Source organism: Zootoca vivipara, chromosome 10 (assembly GCF_965207765.1).
Source record: "Zootoca vivipara chromosome 10, rZooViv2.hap1.1, whole genome shotgun sequence".
Classification (NCBI taxonomy): domain Eukaryota; kingdom Metazoa; phylum Chordata; class Lepidosauria; order Squamata; family Lacertidae; genus Zootoca; species Zootoca vivipara.
Genome location: NC_142593.1, coordinates 11,483,722 through 11,494,934, shown reverse-complemented (window position 1 = coordinate 11,494,934; position 11,213 = coordinate 11,483,722).

The window sequence follows — 11,213 nt, the reverse complement described above, 5'->3', positions numbered from 1 at the left end:
CTGCTGTTGTTTTTTAAAAACTAAAAGCTGCATCGTGAGGAGAATGAGCTACTTTGAAGCAGAACATATTAACATTTTGGCAAGTGTGTGTATCAAAAGCTGGAAAATGCAATTAAGTGTCTATAAAAATAGCACGCACATTACATTTCAAATGTCACCCAAAAGCTACTTGAAGGCATCCTTCGCATTGGAATACGCATTGCTCACAAATACTTTAATGCTGTGAACCCTTTAATCCTTGAATACAAAGAGAATTGCAGACAAGCAGATGCCTGCAATATGAGGCCACAGTTTATGCCAGTTTACCTTTCATGGTCCAAGGAGAAATATGTAGGAGAGACTTAACAAGGCCTGATGCACCGAAGGATGCACTTTTCAATCATTTGTTGGGTGGCAATGGAATCAATTTGAAACCAAAAAAGACTCCAACCCTGTGCCACTCACAGAAGTGCAGTTTTTCTCTGCAGTTTCCCAGAATGCCTTGGGAACAAGACCATGTCACAACCTGTCGCTCCCAGGGCATTCTGGGAAATGTGGCCCGAGGGAAACTGCCTAAGGCTTTCTCCACAATATCTTACCGGTAAGGGACAGCTATCTCTCAAAAGGTTTGGAGCAAATCCTCTTTTATCCACTTCCCCCCTGGACAGTGGCAGAAAATCAGCCCCTGTTTTAACGGCAGGAATATTTTCAGGAAACTGGGAGAAATGTCAGTTCAATCTTAATCTGAACATCTGTTGAGAATATACACGTGTAGGTACACAGCCTCTTTGCTGATGTTCACATAAACACGAAGTATGTTGTGTATTTGCTCCAGATTAAATGTCTACAGATTAATTTTAGGTTCTGAAGAGTTATGCAAATGGTTTTGACACCCATTCAGTGGGATCTGAAGCATTTGTTTTCAGAGGAACAAAGTCTATTGAAATGGCTTCCTGAACATGTAGACTAGATGGGTTGTATCCAACGAGTTTCCTTCTCCAGAGGAAGCAAACCACTGGATCCATTTGGGTGTCTTCACCCAAAGAATGTACCCAAAAGCAAGTTTCTTCCCCCCTCTCCCCTCTTGATTTCACAGAATTGGGATTGCTCCTAGAAGCAAGCATTTTAAAACCATTTCTAACTGCATGCAAGACGTTTGTCTCATTTTCTGCTGAGTGAGTCCTCTTTCTAGCTGTCAGAAAATCCAACAGCATTGAGCCAGGCAATAATTCAATACATAACCACATAATTGGTCTGTTCTGTCTGTAAGCCAGCACTTTGGCAAAGGTTTTCATCTTTTTCCATTTGGGATTCGATTAAGAAAAGTGACAAACCAAAAGAAAGACGTATTATGTGAGACATCATGTAGCCTGATGTTAAAAAATAACAGGCTATATACAGCATTTGAAGTGAATGGGCATCTTGAATAGGAATCTCAGGACTAACTTATGAAAAGCATCAAAACTGCTGGGGGATTGACTCGTGGCTGGCTGTGGCCATCCACTCGGAGCTGATGTGTTGCTTTCTCCACCCCAAGCAATAGAAAATCATGAAAATCTCCACAGACAGGCAGCTAGCTAGTTGGATAAAGTATTCCCTCTCACTTTGCATGAGCTCAAAACTGCATGAGCTCAAAAGTGTCCCATAGTAAATCAATGTCCCTCTTTGGAATTTAGAGGCTGCCTTTAGCATGCATTGCTCTCCTGGTCCTCTTCCAGGTTTCGGCTCCTTTCCCAGGGTCTCTGTTTTATTTCTTTGCTATTTATTTTAAAGCCTAAGAAAGTTGGAGGCACCAACAGACCCTCCAACAGATGGTAGGACATCCGTACTTTTCTTGGTGAAATGATGGATGGTATGGAGTTATGTGAGCCTTGAGCCAAGGACAACCTTTAGAAGACATCTGAAGGCAGCCATGTGTAGGGAAGTTTTTAAATGTTTTATTATGTTTTTATATACAGTATATTGGAAGTTGCCCAGATTGGCCAGGGCAACCCAGTCAGATGGCTGGGCTATAAATTGTCGTTGTTGTTGTTAGATGTACTTTCTTGGGATTTTTGTTCTTAGTTGGTTGGGTTTAATATAGGGACTGTTGTGCACATTATTATTATTATTATTATTATTTGAATAGGACTTCCCTATTTTCATCAGGTGCAGCGCGGGTGGCGCTGTGGTCTAAACCACTGAGCCTCTTGGCCTTGCTGATCAGAATGTTGGCGGTTCGAATCCCCGCGACGGGGTGAGCTCCCGTCCCAGCTCAGTCCCAGCTCCTGCCAACCTAGCAGTTCGAAAGCACACCCAAAAGTGCAAGTAGATTAATAGGTTAAGGTTACCAGACGTCCCCGTTTCCCGGGGACAGTTCCCAGATTTACAAATCAGTCCCCATACAAAATCCATCGAAGTTGAAGTGTCCCTGGATTCAGTGAAAAAAATATGATAACCTTAAAATAGGTACCCGGTGGGAAGGTAAATGGTGTTTCCATGTGCTGCTCTGTTTTGGGTGTTCCATTGCACCAGAAGCGGCTCAGTCCTGCTGGCCACATGACCCAGAAAAACTGTCTGTGGACAAAAACACCAGCTCCCTCAGCCTGTAAAGCGAGATGAGCGTTGCAACCCCAGAGTCATCTGCAACTGGACTTAACTGTCAGGGGTCCTTTACCTTTACCTTCAGATAAACGTTGGAGGGTATGCAGTAACAAAACAATGCAAATGAAACAAGAGTCCAACCAACTAAGGAGGGGGGGGAACCCAAGAAAGTGGGAATATATGCACAACATCTAATGGCAATGAATGCACCTGAACGCTAAGGGAGCACACAGTGTACAAGCCTGCCATTTCACCCTCTGCAGCAACAGAAGTATCTTTTGAACTTCTGATAATTTATTGTAGGGCAAATGCATGGAATCCTCAAAGAGAAAGCTGTTACAAAGCCTTCTTAACTTCATTGCAGCTTATATTATATAATGTGAAGGAAGGTTTGCCTAATCCCTAAACGCAGCCAGTGATTGCAGTCCTAATCCATTTGCACCAATGAAACCTAAAGAATCAAATTTAGACATCTATCTTGCCTTGGAAAAAGCTATTTCAGACACATAAGGCTCTGGCAAACAATTCACTGTTACATGTAATAGCTTTTTGTTCCTTGTTGACCCCACTCTCCAAACAATATAATAAGCCATGACTATGTTTTATTGCCTTGCATTTATCTGTGCAGGGCTAGTATAGAAGCAATATTTATTCCTGGACCAGTAATTCTAAGGTGGATATATTTTATATTGTACCCTTCCATTGTCCTTGTAATTTATAATAGATTTTACATACATGTGAGTTTATCAAAATATTTGTTTTTGCTATAACTGGTATAAGGTGGGGTGGTTTTGTTTTGTCTTTTGGATAGATGGAAGAAACTCTTAGTGGGGGAAATTAGTTGTACAGCTTTATTCCAGTTTGTGGTTTATTTCCAAGTGTGATGCTAATAGACATGAGATATTTGAAAATGCACACACACACACACACACACACACACACACACTGACATGTTTAAATCTTTCAAGGAATTTCAGCATCATGAAAACATAATATGGACATGTACGCTATTCACAAAGCATGGATTTTATATAAGTGCATAAGCTGAGCTATATAGTTATCATTCAGATGTATTTATTGTTGCAGTTTCATTATATCTAATATTTTATTCAGCCACAGTTAACATGTAATTTGTGCCTACAAGTTTCTATGTTTTCCGTGATATTCTGTATATAAGGTATACAAAATAAACGTTTTAAGTTACAAATGTTAGCCTTTTGTCCTTTGAATTGTTTGAACATTTGGAGTAGTTGGGGACATGGGCATCAAAATAAGCAGCAGCTCCTACCAGTATTCCCAAATGTGGTCATTGTTTGGTCCAATTTGCTTGAGAGGCAGCAATGGCATAAGTATCCATACCCAGCAGGCATTGATCGAGACAGAAATAAAGCCATAAGGCATTAATGGCAGGGTGATTTGGCACTCTGGCATTACATTTGACCAGGGTAAAAAAAAACCAGATAAAGACGGTTAAGTCTAGTCAAAGGTGCATATGGGATGCGATGCTCACCTCTGCTTTCAGACTAAAGGAGCCAGTGTTTGTCCACAGACAGCTTTCCAGGTCATGTGGCCAGCAGGACTAAACCGCTTCCGGTGCAACAGAACACCGTGACGGAAACCAGAGCGCATGGAAATGCCATTTACCTTCCTGCCACAGTGGTACCTATTTATCTACTTGCACTCGTCTCGCATGCTTTCGAGCTGCTAGGTTGGCAGGAGCTGGGACAGAGCAGTGGGAGCTCACCCCATTGTGTGGACACGAACTGCTGGCCTTCTGATCAGCAAGCCCTAGAGGCTCCATGGTTTAGACCACAGTGCCAACCGCTCCCTGTTTAACCAGGAGACCTTATATCACAGCAGTGGGGTGCACCTATCTGAATTAGGCAACCAGATTTGGCTAGACAATCTAGTTGAGGGCATAAAGGGATGGTTGCAGGTGTGAAGGGGTTGGCGGCGAGCCTTGACTGTTTCGATTGGTGGTTAGGCATTTGGTAAGGCTAAGTCTTGGCTGGAGGGAAGTTTGTAGCCTTTGCCTGCCCCTCCTTGGTTAATGGTATCCTGTTAAAGGGATCTGTGAGGAGTTATTTCCGTCTGGCATCCAGGTGAAGGCTAGGGCCATAGCACTCATCAAAGTGGACCCCTTGGGGTGCCCCTATTTGATGTAGGCCATAGGGCTCCCCGCAAAATGTGCTTTACCCTTAGATACACTCCCAGCAGATGGGCTGAATAAAGGGCTTCTCTCAATGCCTTGTTGTTGTTTAGTTGTTTAGTCGTGTCTGACTCTTCGTGACCCCAATGCCTATGCCCAACCTTTCACATCTGTAGCAAATCAAGTTAATAATCATAATAACATTAATAAATTTTTATTTATACCCCACCCTCCCCAGTCAAAACCGGGCTCAGGGCGGCTAACACCAGTAAAATTAAAAAGAAAGAAAAACAATTAATTAAAATACAGGTTAAAATACAGTTTAAATTGAATTAATTTTTAAAAAATGCAGCCTCATTTTAAAGTAGCCCAAATCAAAACCATACGGGAGGAAAACACAGGGGTCAGACTGAGTCCAGCCCAAAGGTCAGGCGGAACAGCTCCATCTTGCAGGCCCTGCGGAAAGATGTCAAATCCCGCAGGGCCCTGGTCTCCTGTGAGAGAGTGTCCCACCAAATCAGGGCCTATTTGAACTCAAATCTATATGCTGCTATCTTGCATGGTTATTCGTTACATAGGGGGCAATGGGGTCATGGGGCCTTGGCATCCCCAAACTGCAGCCCTTCAGATGTTTTGGCCTACAACTCCCATGATCCCTAGCTAACAGGACCAGTGGTCAGGGATGATGGGAATTGTAGTCCAAAACATCTGGAGGGCCAAAGTTTGGGGATGCCTGCCGTAATGCCTCTATAAAGCATACTCTTCCTATGGCTCCTCACCAGGCCCCTGGTTTGATGAGTTGAAAATGCCAACCCAAAAATATTTTATCTACCTGTGTTTTGAATGCTCAGTAAAGTTGCTCCTGCTGTTTTAAGTTTTATTTATAGTTGAGCACTGAATTATTTTAGCTTAATGTGTTGCATCCCTTACTGACATTCTGTGGAAGAATATTTTATTCAAGAGGAGCTGCCGTTAATGGAAGAAGAGGGGAGGGGGCACACCATCTTCCAAGCTGCTCCAGAGGGCTCCTCGTGTATTTGCAACAGATTTTCAGGGGTGCAGGGATGTTTGTGTGTGGATTAGCAAAAATTGCCTCCCTTTTCTTTCATCTCCATTAGATTGAATACAAAGAAAAAACACTGGATGCAGCATTATTAAAAGAAGAAACAAGCAACAAAGGAGAAATAGATAAATCAATAAGATCAGTGGGGTTGTTTTGTTTTTTTAATGAAGCCACTAGAAACCAATGACCTTCCTAAAAAAAGGTCTCTCCATACTGGCACTAGGGAAGTGAATAGCTTGGCTTTCTTTCTGAATAAAGAACAGCTGGGGAAAGCATTAGACATTGCCCTATCGCTAGGGGCAATCCATACCAAAACAGATTTTCTTGGCCTGACTCAGCCCTGGCTAGGGACGTGAAGAACTGCCCATTTCCATTTCTTTCCACTTCTCATTTCCACATTACTTGCTTTTAAATAAAAAAATAAGTGCTCATGAAAATTCGTCACAATCTTAGTGCAAATTTTCCCCAATGCAGACACTTTGTATGCAATTTTGCCTCACACACATTTCCCCCCCCAAAAACAATTTCCCCCAATATACTTCATGCTTGTATGTTATTTTCATGAATATATTATTTTTAATGCACACCATATTCTAGTATATGTGTCTTTGTACCTGTCAGGGTTGTTGTGACTACTCTTGACCTTCCACATGCTTGTCTTTCAGAAGCTTTTATTGGTGCACATTATTTACAGTGTAACGAACTGCTGGTTTCATGACTACTCGCTCGAGTCAGATTCCTGCACTGCCCCCCTTCACGTTCTGGACCAACATAAAAGCCTCAGAACTGAGAAGCGCCTCCCTTTCCTCCTCCTCCTCAATTCCGGCGTCGGGGGGGGGGGGGAAGGTCTCCGGTCTGACTGATTCCTGTCCTCTCTTTCCCCCTCCCTCTCTCCCTGCCGATGGAGTGGGGGCTCCTGGATGTTGCCAGAGCCCTGGCACTCTCTTTCCGTTTCCTGACTCCCTCCCTCCGACCCTTCGCTCTCATGACTGCTGGGAGACGAGCTGCTTCGGATGAGGGGGGGCTGTTCTCTGTAAGCCCTCCCCGTTACAGTACCCATTACTATGCTGAGAAAATGGCTTGGTGGGGGGAGGTTAGCCATCTGCTAAGGTCAAAGTGGACAGGCACTGCCAATCTGTGTCAAATGTTGTCAGAAGAATCATTCTACAGAGGGTGTGGCAGCAATTGTACATGTACAGTGGAACCTCGGTTTATGAACACATCGGTTTATGAATTTTCGGTTTATGAACGCCGCGAACCCATCTGGAACGGATTAATTCACTTTTCATTATTTTCAATGAAAATGAAGAGCCTTGGCCATTAGCCGAAAAGGACGCTGGGCAAAACTCTACGTCTGCGCACATGCGGGGAGTGGTTTGAGCTTCTGCGCATGCATGAGCAGCAAACCCAAAAGTAACCCATTCCGGTACTTCTGGGCTTACCACAGACATTCGCCGGAATGGACGCTAGGCAAGGCAGACGTTCGCGGAGGTATTACAGTGGAACCTCGGTTTATGAACACCTCGGTTTACGAATTTTCAGTTTACGAACGCCGCGGACCCATCTGGAACGTATTAATTCACTTTCCATTATTTTCAATGGGAAAGTTTGCTTCAGTTTATGAACCCTTCAGTTTATGAACAGACTTCCGGAACCAATTACACCCATGCTTCGGGTTAAGTACGCTTCAGGTTGAGTACTCTGCGGACCTGTCTGGAACGGATTAATCCACTTTCCATTACTTTCAATGGGAAAGTTCGCTTCAGTTTATGAACGCTTCAGTTTATGAACAGACTTCTGGAACCAATTGTGTTCATAAACCGTACTGTACTAGGAGATACAACAATAGAATGGGGAAAACCAGAGATCTGTTCAAGAAAATTGGAGACATGAAAGGAACATTTCGTACAAAGATTACCATAATCAAGGACAAAAGTGGTAAGGACCTAACAGAAGCAGAAGACATCAAGAAGAGGTGGCAAGAATACACAGAGGAATTATACCAGAAAGATATGGAGGTCTCGTACACCCCAGATAGTGTGGTTGCTGACCTTGAGCCAGACATCTTGGAGAGTGAAGTCAAATGGGCCTTAGAAAGCACTGCTAATAACAAGGCCAGTGGAAGTGATGATATTCCAGCTGAACTATTTAAAATTTTAAAAGATGATGCTGTTAAGGTGCTACACCCAATATGCCAGCAAGTTTGGAAAACTCAGCAATGGCCAGAGGATTGGAGAAGATCAGTCTACATCCCAATTCCAAAGAAGGGCAGTGCCAAAGAATGCTCCAACTACCGCACAATTGCGCTCATTTCACACGCTAGCAAGGTTATGCTTAAAATTCTACAAGGCAGGCTTAAGCAGTATGTGGACCGAGAACTCCCAGAAGTGCAAGCTGGATTTCGAAAAGGCAGAGGAACCAGAGACCAAATAGCAAACATGCGCTGGATTATGGAGAAAGCTAGAGAGTTCCAGAAAAACGTCTACTTCTGCTTCATTGACTATGCAAAAGCCTTTGACTGTGTCGACCACAGCAAACTATGGCAAGTTCTTAAAGAAATGGGAGTGCCTGATCACCTCATCTGTCTCCTGAGAAATCTCTATGTGGGACAAGAAGCTACAGTCAGAACTGGATATGGAACAACTGAGTGGTTCAAAATTGGGAAAGGAGTACGACAAGGTTGTATATTGTCTCCCTGCTTATTTAACTTATATGCAGAATTCATCATGCGAAAGGCTGGACTAGATGAATCCCAAGCCGGAATTAAGATTGCTGGAAGAAATATCAACAACCTCAGATATGCAGATGACACAACCTTGATGGCAGAAAGCGAGGAGGAATTAAAGAACCTTTTAATGAGGGTGAAAGAGGAGAGCGCAGAATATGGTCTGAAGCTCAACATCAAAAAAACCAAGATCATGGCCACTGGTCCCATCACCTCCTGGCAAATAGAAGGGGAAGAAATGGAGGCAGTGAGAGATTTCACCTTCTTGGGCTCCTTGATCACTGCAGATGGTGACAGCAGTCACGAAATTAAAAGACGCCTGCTTCTTGGGAGAAAAGCAATGACAAACCTAGACAGCATCTTAAAAAGCAGAGACATCACCTTGCCGACAAAGGTCCGTATAGTTAAAGCTATGGTTTTCCCAGTTGTGATGTATGGAAGTGAGAGCTGGACCATAAAGAAGGCTGATCGCCGAAGAATTGATGCTTTTGAATTATGGTGCTGGAGGAGACTCTTGAGAGTCCCATGGACTGCAAGAAGATCAAACCTATCCATTCTTCAGGAAATCAGCCCTGAGTGCTCCCTGGAAGGACAGATCGTGAAGCTGAGGCTCCAATACTTTGGCCACCTCATGAGAAGAGAAGAATCCTTGGAAAAGACCCTGATGTTGGGAAAGATTGAGGGCACTAGGAGAAGGGGACGACAGAGGATGAGATGGTTGGACAGTGTTCTCGAAGCTACGAACATGAGTTTGACCAAACTGCGGGAGGCAGTGCAAGACAGGAGTGCCTGGCGTGCTATGGTCCATGGGGTCACGAAGAGTCGGACACAACTAAACGACTAAACAACAACAACTAGGAGATACAAGGGAGGAACAATAAAACTGCATTCAAGTCTTCTCTTGTATTTTTGTATGTCTCCTAATAATGTGTATTTTGTGCCTTAAAAAGTACAAATCAGAAGTTGACAGACACTTACCGGTATTTTTAGCAACCTAGGCACAGTCTGACATGGCAGTTTCCAGAGGGGCAACAACATCCTGTCTGGCAAGAGGTTTGTGAATGAAGCACCTCTTATAAATGGGTTGGTAGCTTAATCACTTTGTCCATGGAGTTTTCTTGGCAGGGATACTGGAGTGGCTTGCCAGTTCCTTCTCCAGGTGGATCACGTTTAGTCAAAACTCTCCACTATGACCTGTCCATCTTGGGTGGCCCTGCATGGCATAGCTCATAGCTTCTCTGAGTTATTCAAGCCCCTTCGCCACGACAAGGCATTGATCCATGTCTCCTGAGAAATCTCTATGTGGGACAAGAAGCTACAGCTAGAACTGGATATGGAACAACTGAGTGGTTCAAAATTGGGAAAGGAGTACGACAAGGTTGTATATTGTCTCCCTGCTTATTTAACTTGTATGCAGAATTCATCATGCGAAAGGCTGGACTAGATGAATCCCAAGCCGGAATTAAGATTGCCGGAAGAAATATCAACAACCTCAGATATGCAGATGACACAACCTTGATGGCAGAAAGTGAGGAGGAATTAAAGAACCTTTTAATGAGGGTGAAAGAGGAGAGCGCAAATTATGGTCTGAAGCTCAACATCAAAAAAACCAAGATCATGGCCACTGGTCCCATCACCTCCTGGCAAATAGAAGGGGAAGAAATGGAGGCAGTGAGAGATTTTACCTTCTTGGGCTCCTTGATCACTGCAGATGGTGACAGCAGTCACGAAATTAAAAGACGCCTGCTTCTTGGGAGAAAAGCAATGCCAAACCTAGACAGCATCTTAAAAAGCAGAGACATCACCTTGCCGACAAAGGTCCGTATAGTTAAAGCTATGGTTTTCCCAGTAGTGATGTATGGAAGTGAGAGCTGGACCATAAAGAAGGCTGATCGCCGAAGAATTGATGCTTTTGAATTATGGTGCTGGAGGAGACTCTTGAGAGTCCCATGGACTGCAAGAAGATCAAACCTATCCATTCTTCAGGAAATCAGCCCTGAGTGCTCCCTGGAAGGACAGATCGTGAAGCTGAGGCTCCAATACTTTGGCCACCTCATGAGAAGAGAAGAATCCTTGGAAAAGACCCTGATGTTGGGAAAGATTGAGGGCACTAGGAGAAGGGGACGACAGAGGACAAGATGGTTGGACAGTGTTCTCGAAGCTACGAACATGAGTTTGACCAAACTGCGGGAGGCAGTGGAAGACAGGAGTGCCTGGCGTGCTATGGTCCATGGGGTCACGAAGAGTCGGACACGACTAAACGACTAAACAACAACAACAACAACAAGCTTAATCACTCAGACGAGCTTGATCAATTAGTAATTCTAATGATTTGTCACACTCAGCTTTGACATGATAGCAAAGAGAAACAAATGCTGCTATGGTTAACTTGCAAAACAGATAGCGGAAGGTTTTCTTATTGTAGAATCGGTGCTGTTCATGCGTGTGAATTTCTGCACTATCCGCATGACATCGTCATCAAAATGCCAGCCCATGGGGCTTGGTGTTTTGATGGGTAATCCATATCACCATACCTGTCCTTCCATTTGTTCCTCACCTCAGCATAAACCATAAATTGCTTCTTGCAGACTAGAAGGTACAAGAGGCTTGCTTTTGTTTCAGCCGAAACGCAATAGAACTCAGTTCTGGCACCTCTCAGGTGGGTGCCATTGCCATTATACCGGTAAGATAACAAAGGAAGTATTCATGGTGAG